Source organism: Prinia subflava, chromosome 6, assembly GCF_021018805.1.
Source record: "Prinia subflava isolate CZ2003 ecotype Zambia chromosome 6, Cam_Psub_1.2, whole genome shotgun sequence".
Classification (NCBI taxonomy): domain Eukaryota; kingdom Metazoa; phylum Chordata; class Aves; order Passeriformes; family Cisticolidae; genus Prinia; species Prinia subflava.
The window spans coordinates 31,327,346-31,339,460 of record NC_086252.1 but is presented as its reverse complement, the minus strand read 5'-3'; the positions used below and the strand labels follow the sequence as shown (position 1 = coordinate 31,339,460).

Below are 12,115 nucleotides of genomic sequence, written 5' to 3'. Positions count from 1 at the left end.
AGAGCCATTCTTTACAACTGAAGAACAAGTGGAGAACAATTGGAGAAGGAATTAATATTATATACAAAAAATTTGATGTAGAAGGACCCATGACGTGCTGTGTGCTACCACAGAGACAGAGTACGTGCAGCTCTCTGAAGTGAGGGGGAACATCCCCCTCCATCCGTGGTGCAGACATGAATGGCAATCCTATAGCTGGGACTGGTCAGCAAAATTAGCACAAAATGTGAAACACGAGGCACAGGGATGTCTGACTGAGCCAAAGATCCCAACTTAACACTTATAACTATTTGGAAAGTCCTGGATTAAATCCAAATTATAGGGAGATAAAACATGGACTTGGACTTAGATCAGCTATTTTTGATATAGTGTATAGACTATAGTGTAAAATGTCTCCAGTCCACAGTTCTGCAGAGCTAAGTAACAGTGCAGCCTGCACAGTTATCTCAATGTCTTCCAATGAGGAGGAATTGGCAAGATGTTCAAACAGATAACGTAAGGATATGAAGGAATAAAAACAACAGGAAGGAAAATATGTATGAATATGTAAGAAACTGCTTATTGCACAGACAGAATATGGCCTCAGTGAGATCAAGTATGTGCAGTATTTCACATCCTTGTGGAAAACATGCATGAGTCTAAGTTTACTGTCAGGAATGATTTCTGGGGCTGTGTGATGGGCCAGCTGCCCCTGTGGCCAGGGAAGAACAGAGTTATTTCTGTCAGGTGCCAGGTGACTGAGCCACAGCACCATTGTTTTTAATCTACCATGGTGGTTGCAAGTTATTTCAGTTCCTTGCTATTTACCTAGAGTAGAGGAGTTTGTAGTGATTAAGAGGAGAGCTCAGAGAAACATCTGCTGCTTGAGTCATGACATTTGGTGGTGAAATTGAAAATGTTTGCCATTGGGGAGAAGAAACTTTTATCTAATGAATTAATGTATCTTAAGGTCACATAGCTCTTAAAATGAGAACTGTTTTCAAGGTCACACTCTTTAAAATGCTTCGTGTTAGAACTGTGCCAGATCTAAAATACCATTTCTGTGTCATAGTGTGTTAGAAGCTGTTTATGTATTTGCCAAACATTACTCATGTTTAAAATTGTGCAAGTCATTAGTTGATTATCTCTTTACCTCGTCTCCATAGAATCCATCACTGCAACATTAAGTAATTCCAGGAAAGACAAACCCAACTAGAGATCTAATTTGTTTCATCAACGTTTTTCTGCCTCCAGTTTATTGATTAAATACCTCACTGCTTGTGTCTGAGAAAGAGCTATCCCATACCTGGTGGTATAAAATATTATAATAATTTTTTTTTCTGCCTTGGTGATAGCACATGTTGTTTATGTTGTATAAAATACCTTATTTCACTTTATTCTATGAACATACATCCAGGCACGTCACTTTGCCTTTGTATTTATAACAGATGCTTTGTGTTATTTATTGCAGTACACTTGTTTTTCTTTTGATATATTAAGTGATTCTGAGGGAGGTTTGAGTTACATATTTGGATGGATCAGTATAAATAATGATCTATTGACTTACAGATGAATATCTATGCATAAAAATTAATCCATATTTTAACCAAAAAGAAATCAAGAAAACAGTAAGACCATCCAGAATACTAAAGAAAGTGATTTTGTAGGAGCTTTGTCAAAAATTGATGTTAGCAACAAAATATAACACTATCAAATGTTAGGGCTGAAGATGAGCTTTTACAGTGCTTTGTTTTAATTTAGGTCATCATTGAGTCAAATTACCTATTAGGCTGTATACACTAAGAACAATTTGACTGTAGCTGAATTGTGGATTCAGAATGTTCTCATCAATTTTTAGGAAGTACTTTAAATATTAGAAATCTGTAAGTTGCCCTCATCTTCCAAAAAACCAAAAACAACAACAACAAAAGGTTATTTGCAAATAACAGATCTTAGAAGCTGAAGCTTTACATAAACAATGAAAAAGATCCAGTGAAAAAGGATCTCACCTTTAGGTACTGAAACTACCTAAAAACCAGCATACAAACAGAAACCCAGAAATAAACCAGAGCAAAATCTGCTTTAACTGCTGTTAATAAATGTACCATTTCAAGAACTTTCTGCCCTTTTGCTCTGTGTTCAGTCATCTTCAATTTCCCCTCACTCCCCCATCAATTCTTATTGCCCCACAAAAATGCAAATATCTCTGTGACTGTATTAACATGACATTGCTTCAAAATCGCCTTTTGCCAAAATTTTAGCTTTTTTTTTTTTTTTCCCTATAGCTTCCAAAGCCTGTTTTAGATAAGACAAATAGTGCAGCAGCAAAGTTCTTTGATGTTGTATTATTTTCTACATGCTCAGATGAGCACTGGACTAATTTTAGTAAATGAGGAATTAGCAGGATTGTTCTCCCACAGTTACCTTGCTCAACACATGCTTCAGCAGCCATTACTTGCTGAAAGCTCCATTTACTGTTTGGTCTATCAAGGTAATGTACAACTGCTATAAAACATGGTAATTTATCTTTCTGTAAAATATTTGCCATGTGTTTTCTTTTTGCATAATTACTGCTGTGGGTACTTGGCACCCCCTCCTGGCAAGAACACTTGCATATGCAAATGAAGTAAAAGCTTAATTAATGCTAATGAAGTAAGTCCTAAATAAATATATTTCTTCTGCTGTTTTTTATCTGCAAAGTCTTCTGCTCTTTTGACTTACTGTATTTTAGATGAATAACCTAGAATTACATATGGAAATGTCAAAGCTTTATTTCATCTTTCCTTTTAATGACTATGCTAATGAGGCAAATGGCAGTGAAACTCAGAGGAAAGCATCTGCTTGAATTTATTTTGAAAACTAGAAATAAACAAGAACACTTCAATGTGACATTAACCTCAGGTATGACACCTCATTTAAAATGCATGAGGGGTGCAAATACCAAACTTCTGTAGTTCAGAGCACGTTTGGAGATGCTTTGTCCTGCTGAGGATGTTCCTCTGAAGGAAGGGAACTGTGGTTGAGCATTGCCCACCTGAGTCCACAGAAGAATTAGAGTTCCCTGAAAGACTTAGTTAAACTGTCTTCCTCCTAAGCTGCTGCTACACATTGTATTTTTCTCTTGGATTTGTCAGACTACCATTGTAAAATCTAAATGCTTTTTGCCTTTTAATTCAAGTTATTTGATTCAAACAATTCTTCAAAGAAAAAAAAATAGTTTGAGTTGCTCTGAAGGTATTCTACTGAACTAGTTAACATCTTCCATGATGATTGTCTGGCTGCTCACTCCACTTAAATATGGATTGGAGGAGCATTTAATGCATGTTCTCTTGTTCCAAAAGTGATACTCCATCTGAAAGCTTTTGTTCCCATCTCAGAAAAGGGGAATGGAGAATGCAGTCAGAAAACTCAAGCAGTTTGGCAGAACAGGAAAAAATACAGTTTTACTTATGAAGGGTGGATATATTCAATAAAAAAATTTGTGAGCTCTAGAGACCAGTACAACATTATAAATGGAACATTATAAAAATGGAGCAAGGCTAAGTTGAGCAAAAAAGTTTCTTCATCAATTTGCTTGGTGAAATACAAAGAATGTGTTCTAGTATCAAAGGCAGTTTAAAATTATGAGTATTAAGGAATAGATATTGCTGGCCCCTAGTGGGAATATCCACTTGGCTGTATCTGAAAGAGGTGAAGAAATAATGAGAAAATCATATGTTTTATAGGAGCATTATTCCTCTACTACTGTTTTTCATGTGGAACAGTAAAAGGCCCAGCAGCTTTATAGTGAATAAATCGAGAGGGGAGATAAAAGATGTCTCCTCTCCCTGGTTCTTGTTCTGTTCTCAGTGATCTAGCATCCAGCTAATATTTGAGTCAGTATGGAAGTCCTGCACACAAGTAATTCATCTTTTTATCCAGAGGCAAATATATTGGAAATTTGATATATCACTGTGCTAAAATTCAAATTATTTTTTCACGTGGTTAATTGTGTAGGTATGTATATATATATATATATATACATATATATATATATATGCAAGTGTATAAATATGTATGCATATTTACACACAGTCCCACAAAGACCCAGAGGAACAAGTTTAAACACACATAATGCACAGGAGCAGTCATAAGGAGTTTTCCATGCAGCAGCCTGCAGGGAGCAATGAAAACAGCAATATCTCTCATCGTATTGTTCAGCATGTCTGTGTGTAACAAAGCATATCTGAATATTCACACTTCTGTCTGTTAGCTAATATTAACTGCAAGTCCAATGGCTCATAAAATAGGACTGCTGTGCTTCTTGTGTGAAAAATGTGTGGCTTTCTGTAATGCAGAAACATGAAAATTGTATTTCAGAAGTCTGAAATTCTTTGGAAATAGCCACCCATAAAAATTGGGAAGAAGAGGTTGAAATCTGATGGAAACCTTAGCTAAACTGAAGTTGGAAAATATTGTGTTTTATTAAGGACTGCTTACCTGTGTCCCTGGACCATATAATCATGTAGTAATGTCATATTTAGTGATTAAAAAAGAGTACACCACAGGATGGGAAGGAAAATTTGTCATATCCATCTTTGGGTAATTAATGCAAAGTAAACAACAGTTTTATCTGGCAAATAGAAAAAAGAGTAAAAAAGAAAACCAAGAAAACAACTGTATTCTCTGCTCTTTAACACCTTGGAAAAGGAAGATTCCAAAGAGGAAGGCACCAAAATGTTGAAACAGGAGGGTTTGAAGATTTCTAATGCCTTTCTGGTTGAGGTTCTATGCCAGAGGTAGTTCTAATGAATTGTAAACACAATTTTTATTTACCTTTTGTATAGTGTTTGGCAGAAGACTTGCAAAAGACTTTGGAGTTTCTGTGATGGTACCAGTGCCTACAGAGCTCTGCCAGGAACTAGGAAAGGCTGGGATGAAGCAGCAAAACCAACCTGACACAAATTGCACTGAACTCTTGCTCTGAGGCAGGGTTCCTCCACCTCTTCCATTTAAGGGTTTTGTTTGCCTCATGATAAAATCTATTTTCTCATTCAGCACGTAACACCCATCAGAAATATAGACAGGTTTCTCTCAGTGGGAGCAACTGTCCTCCTCTGCAAGGCTGAACAACTTTGGGTATGTTCAGTTCTTCCAGCTAATTCTATTTTACCCAAGTCTCTCTTGAAAAAGAGACATTAAATTCCATCCTCACCAGCCCATAAATGTCCTTGCATGTTTCTTTTTCCCTACAGTGGGGTTATGAATTCCCCACTGTGTTTGTGCTGAAGGATCAGAACTGATTAAACTTTTACTGCACTGTGCTGAAGTGACTTAGGCTCTCATGTTGACTCGGCCTGAACCTGACAGTGAAAGGCAAAGAACTCCTTGTGGATGTGGAGTTGTGGGGAATGCATCTCCACTGGCAGCTCCAAAGCCTGGAGAATAAGGATTAAAAAGTCAGGTGTACTGTTGATATCTGAGACAAAACAATGCATTGATTTCCTTCTCCATTTATGGCAGATGATGATGTGTTTATAGAAATAGAAGGGAAAAGTTTTGTATGGAGGGAAGCAAATAATTATTTTCAAGTGTTGTTTCCCAGATACTGAATTGTCCCAAACAGATGTGTTGTTCTAAGAGCTAGTCAGGATTTCCTATTTTCTCCTTGTCTCACTCTTACTGAGATATTTTAAGTTGTGTTTCTTGCATTGGATGTGCTGTGTGCAGTCTGTACAGGTGGATGTACTAAAATTTGGGCCCTTCATAAAGACAACAGGCAGCTTGAACTCTGTGTGCAGTGGGGAGATGAAGGCACGTGTCCCATACAGCAGCGTGGGTGGGTCAGCAATAGCAGCTGAGAGCACAGACCTTTGTGTTCAACTCTGCTTGGGTTTCTCGTGTAGGAGATGCCCAGAGGCACCCTGGGCTATTGTATTTCATACAAAGTTCTCAGGGATTGCCCACCACCCTAAAAATAGTAGAAAATGTAAGTGTGACTTTACAGCTCAGAATTTTCAATTCGGTATCTTTTTACTTTTGTTCTTGCAGTTATAATGCTACTTTCTTAAATTTTGTCAAGGAAAACAGGAGATTCCTCCTCTGATACCAAGCCCTTACAATTTCCTTAGGTATTTTTCTGTCTCCCAACATCACTTTTTTTTTTTTTCTTCTAGAGTAACTAAGTTGAAAATTTTTCAGTTTAGCTTGCTATGAATTGATCTGTCTGAGCATAATTGAGTGCTTGATATCAGTATAAGATGAGCCTGGAATAACCAGAGATCATTTGAAAGGATTTTATGGTAAGGACAGATTATGATTTTGTTATAAGCTCCATGCTGGCTCATTAATCAGAAGCGATCAGTAGGTGTGAGGAAGGAGGAGTGTGAATTCCTGGGCATGCACTGTTTTTGTGTAAGTCTGTTCTTCACATCACTTAGACAAACCCAAAGGGCTGAGCAGCCCAATCCTCAATGACATTTTGCACAGTGCTGCAGCCAGCAGAGCTCCTCAGGCAGCTCATGGGAGGAGGCAGCAGATCCAGACCAGGCTGGGGAAAGCAGCCTGGCTGTGATCTGTGCAGCAGATTTATGGAGCAGCCTTCTGCATGGGTCGTAGTTCAGATATTATATGTGATTTTATTTATATAGCATATTACACTATGTTTGCTCTCCTGGGTGAGCTGGCAGGGTGTGAATTTAGTGAGCATCATGGTCCAATATCATTGGAAAGGCAACATAATTAATGTGTGTTGAAACAAAAGAGGGCAACACTTCCCTGCATTTATTGGAAATCAAGGACATAAACATCAGAGTTACCATGGAGTTGCTGATAGTCTGAGTTCATGGCCTGGTTTATGTCATGACATTAGTAACTAATCTTATAGCTGCATTATGAGTGCATCCTCGCTATTGTTTACTGTAGATTTATCAACTATCTAAATAGCAATTAAATATAATAGCCTTGTAGATTGTTTGTGGTTGCTCACAAACGATTGTGCTAACACATTGCCGTGGTGCAGTGGCATTAATCTAGACAGAAGGAAAGGGATGCTTCAGTGTTCTGTTCTTCTGCTATGTGTGGCAGCTCAGTTACTGCAAAAATAAAATTAACATACTGTAACTGACACCAGAAAAAAGGTCGTGCATGACATTGAAGTGTCTGTGCTTTGAGGTCTCCTACTGATCAACAGCTACTTCCCCTCTCTCTAATTACAATATAATCTAAATACAATCTAAAGATTCCTCTGAAAGAATTGTTGTGCAGGTCAGTCGCAACCTTCAGAAAATTGGTACCTTTGAGAGTGAATATAGTTATTATTGCTTACAATTATAATAATTTTGTTATTGTCTATTATTTGGTTTCCACCTCGTTTGCAATGTGTCTGATGATTTCTTGGAGTGTGGATTGTGCAAGGGCAGATTTTTGTCCACTGCCAGTCATTCCTTAGGTAGCTCATGGTGCCTGTGGTGCCCAGTACCTGAATAATTTAGGGCTCTGTGGTGCAAGAGGTGGAGCAAGTCAGAGCTGAATGGCTCTGAAAATTTTGTACCAGTGCAGATTGACCTGGAAAACAAAAACAAAAAACAAAACAAAACAAACCCCCACAAAACCCAAAAACCAAACCAACAAACAAAAACCAAACAAACAAAAGCAAACAAACAAAAAAAACCATCTTCAGAGAAAAGATCAGAGCCATTTATGCACTCCTGGAGACTTGCAAAGCAGCTGTATTGCAAACTAGATCAGACATTGTAGTCTGCAATCCTGCCTGTGAGAACTCATAATCTAAACAGATACAGATATAATGTAAGGGAAAGGAACAGGAAATAAAGCTGTTTTGCTGTACAATCCAATAACACTTTCCTTGAAATTGTCATCCTGTAACATATGTAATCTGTACAGAAAATTTGTAAGATGTGAGAAAAAATAAAAGGCTTTTGGAAGAAGTCTGCATAATTGTAACTCTTTAAGTCACTAGTGAATATCCTACCCTTCTAAAATTCACACCCATAAAAGCTTTATAAGCCACTTTTCTGGTATATATTATCTGAAATATAATAATTCTCTTTGGTTTTAGAGATGGCTGTGTAAGAAAGACATTAGCAGGATAATCAGTCCCACCAGTGAAATTATGAGTGTTTGGGGTGGTAGTTTGGCACCTTGCATTTCACTTGCCTCTCAATGAGTGAGTGTCCCCTCTTCATTACCGTGGAGCTTCTTCCACAGCTGATTACTGTGGGCAAGAATTTCACACACCAACCCTTGATTTTGCTCCTTTTCCAACAAAGTGCAATGCACCTCCCAGAAATGCGATTTGTCAGCGTGATTTTGTACACCACATGTGTTCAATTTTCCTGTGTGGAGCAGTAAACCAGCTCCTGATCTGGAAATACTCCAGAGCATTGGCACAGGAGGGCTGCTGGTGTCCCTGTGCTGACCATGGGCAGTGTGAGCCACCCCTGTGCCAGCAGAGTTGGGAGTTTATCACAGCTGTAGATAAAAATGAGCCAAATGAGATCATCCCCCAGGAAAAGCCACTTCTTTCCTGCTCCCAGAAACCCCTGAAGGATTTCTGTGGCTCTCTCCACCAGGTACCATGTGGCTCGTGACCACAGAGGAGCTTTGATACAGGCCAGGAGGTTTGGATTGCCATCATGGAACTTCTAGCTTGGTATAGCAAACTTTGTTCCCATTCAGCTCTGTATGTCGAGTCCTTCTGGATGATTTTTTTTTCCCCAAAGGAACATTTATCTTTACTGTGAAAAGGGAAAAGAAAAAAAAAAAAAAGAAAATAGTGGTTACACTGTTGTTGCATTGGCACACAAAACACATAATCTTAACTACACCTTGTTTTTCAGCAGGAATCTGCTTCAAGTGAATAAGATTTTGGCAAGGAAAAAGAGCAGGAGGGGGTACTCATCTTCTGTAACAGTGGGTATAATAATGGTCTGACAATCTCAGTTTAAGTCTGTGAGTCCCAGGAGTATAGTAAGTGAAATCACAGATGACAAGAAAATATTTGCTCAGTTTGGACTTGAAGAAGAGAGCAGATATTACACTGTGACTAAAAATAACACAATCAGTGGCTCTCAGAAAAACAGTGTCTGTCAGAACTTTGGAGGATGCTGAGTGGTGGTAGAGAAAATGCCAAGGCAGGTATTCATTTGAAAGCTATTGCATTGATAGATCCTACGGGTGATTTGCAGTATTTTTTAAATTGGTGAAAACTGTAAATTTCTGAAGTGGGCTATTTCTATAGTTTTTCAGATCTGTGAACCAGAAGGTAGAAACAAATACTTTAAATACTTGAATGAAAACAAATCTTGCTACCTTAACAGCAGCTGTTGAGGCAACCAAATTGTCTCGATGTGGATGCAGGGCTTTGATTTAAGTTTCTTCCTGCAATCCAAAGTTAGTTCTAGTATCACTTAAAAGTCAAAGAAAGTGCATGGATATCAGCATTTTTCCATAATTGTGGCGAAAGCAACAGTAGGAATTGAGACCACATTTTAGGATAAAAATGACTCAAAAATAATTCTGCAATTAATTATTTCATTTAATATGCCACTTACTTATTTCTTCTATGCAAGACCATTTTTTGTGCTGGACTTTCCATGTGTTCTAGAACAAAAGGGCACCAACTGTTTGGATATATACAATATATATGTGTATATTTATTGTTATCATGCAGTATGAACTTAGCACTGTTCCTGAAACTGGAGAAGTCATGGTTTAATCTCTGAAGAGCAATGTACAATATTTTCAGGTCAACTAAGAAAATATTCTTTGTTTGACTTTGTCCTGCTCATGAATAGCTGATATTATTTGTATTAATGGTTTTTAGTGAGAAAACATATTTCATCTGGAGATCTTAGCAAATGATGAGACTGGGGGCAGCTGGATTTGGCCCTGGCTAATTGTATGGTAAGACAGGAGACAGAACAAATGGTAAGAGGCAAGCCCAGATGGAAAAGCATCTTGAAGCTTTTGAAGAATTAATTATCCAACTAATTGGCTGGCAGTCTCACAAGAAGGGAGGGAATTGTGCTGAGTGCTTAGGAAAGCAGCAGGGCCGGTGGGGGCTGTGCTGAGGTGCAGCCCTGTGAGCTGTCCCTGCAGGGGCACAGGGTGCTGCTCCTGCAGCAGGAATATTCCTGCTCCTCTGCAGAGCGCTCTGCTCCCTGCACTGCTGGGCTCTGAGCACTCCTGGGCTGGCCCAGACAGGGGTGACCTGCCAGGGTGACACAGGAGTGACCCGGGCTGGGCTGCCTGAGCAGGCTGTGGGATGATGTCTTCAGTGCTGTCATTAGCAGCTGCAGGAATGCTGCAGCAGAAGCATCTCCTGAATGCCTGAGGGTCTCCTTCTGGGCATAATCAGAACTTCCTGAGCCTTGTCACAACTCATATTTTCAGTGTGAAAGGTAGGGAAGACTGTCATGCTTTCTGGGGTATTAACTGGGAGTGCTGAAGTCCTTCTAGATTGGAGTAGTTATTTCTCTATTTATCTATTTTGGGATTCTGTGGAAGAATCTGGTGATTTTCTCACATCACAGGTAGAACCCTCACCTGTACAGAAAGAGACCAGTGCTTGTTTTATGGATTTTTTTCTAACCAAAGATGTACCAATACAGGTGACTTCTTTGTTTCCTTTCGAGCTCCATCTGCTCTGTATCTTGAGAGTTTGGTTGGCACTTTTCTTGAATAAGGTGATGAATCCATGTAATGGCAAACAATACCTGCAGCCACATTTGGCAATTTCTTTCCTTCCAGCCTGTCCCACTCCCCAGTCAGCCTCTGGGGGAAGAACCTTCTTCTGATACCAGCCTAAACCTCCCCTGACACAACTTCAGGCCATTCCCTTGGGTCCTGTCCCTGGTCACTACACAGAAGTCAGATTCGTGAACACAGATCCATGTCTGCCCCTCCTCCTCCCCTCACAAGGAAATTCTATCTCGGTCTCCTCTTCTCCAGGCTGAACAGACCAGCTCTGCTTTTCTTCCACCCAAAAATCCTGGGCTTTAGGGTGACCTCCAGCAGCTCTGGGCAAGCTGCTCCTGCTGTCACTGAAACTCTGCCCTGCAATCAGAGGAGGGATTGAGTGTGGATGTACCGTGCAGGAGGCTTCAGTGGAGCACCAAAGGGGAAAAAGTGGAGCATTTTTGTGTAATTTAGCAGCTTTTCTCTGCCTGTAGTGTTTGAAATGATTAAAGACACACGGGGGGGCTCTCCAGCTCCTGGCACTAGGTTTGCTGTTCAGCTGGGGAGTGGATGTCTCTGTTTTCACAGCTGCCTGCCATCTGCAGCCAGCTCGGGCTGGGTGCTCTGCTCCAGACCTCAGCCTGAGAATCCTCCAATTGTGAAACATGTTGCAAACAGTAAATAAGTGTTTTGGAAGGAATTAATTTAGAAGAAGGTTTATGAAAAAATGGTTTAGTGGATGCCAGATGTGGAAGAATGAGATGGATTAGTGCTGAAGTAGAACATTAGAGCAAGCAGGGCCTCAAATGCTTCACAGTCAGTGGAAATAAATGTGATCGTTACCAAGAATTAATATCTCACTAATCCAAAACATTCTTGCAGGTGTTTTTCATTAGTTGGAAAATACTTAATAAAATAATTAAAGAAATTCTGTGGGGGTTTTCTCCATTTGGTTTAAGACTTGATGTGTAAAATCTCTAAGAAAACAGAAAGTCGGATAATTTTGAAGGGAGTAGATTTTGACATTTATCCCTATTTACAGCATTATTAGCTGAGGGTCTCAGCTAAAAAGGGTTTTAAATTTTTTAAGAGTACTCATGAAAGATGGGTAGAAGGGAAGAGGTTAAAAAAAGCGTTTATAATTTCCACATACAATGGCATATCCTGGTTCCACTTTGTGCCTTTTTCAATTTACTTCCTTATCATCATACCTGAAAGCTGTGAAAGCTTTTTTGGGCACAAAACCACTGATGTATACTTGAGACTACCTGTCTGATACACAAGCAGCAACTCCTTTTTTTAGCAGTCTAGGAAGATTCAGTAGTTGCAGTCAACATTTTAGTACTTGTGATGTAGTAAATAGACCCCAGTGTATACTAAGAAAAGCCTTTTATTATTACCTGCTCCCATATACCTGAGTGGAGAGAGACCAGCAAGGGAAATTTGGGTTTATGTG

The 12,115-nt window shown here is 39.2% G+C and overlaps 1 protein-coding gene across 2 annotated transcripts in view; it reads left to right on the top strand.

Moving 5' to 3' along the window:
• Positions 1 to 12,115, top strand: part of DPP10 (dipeptidyl peptidase like 10) — a 429,398-nt gene that overhangs the window by 370,701 nt on the left and 46,582 nt on the right. The gene's annotated exons all lie outside the window — the stretch shown is intronic.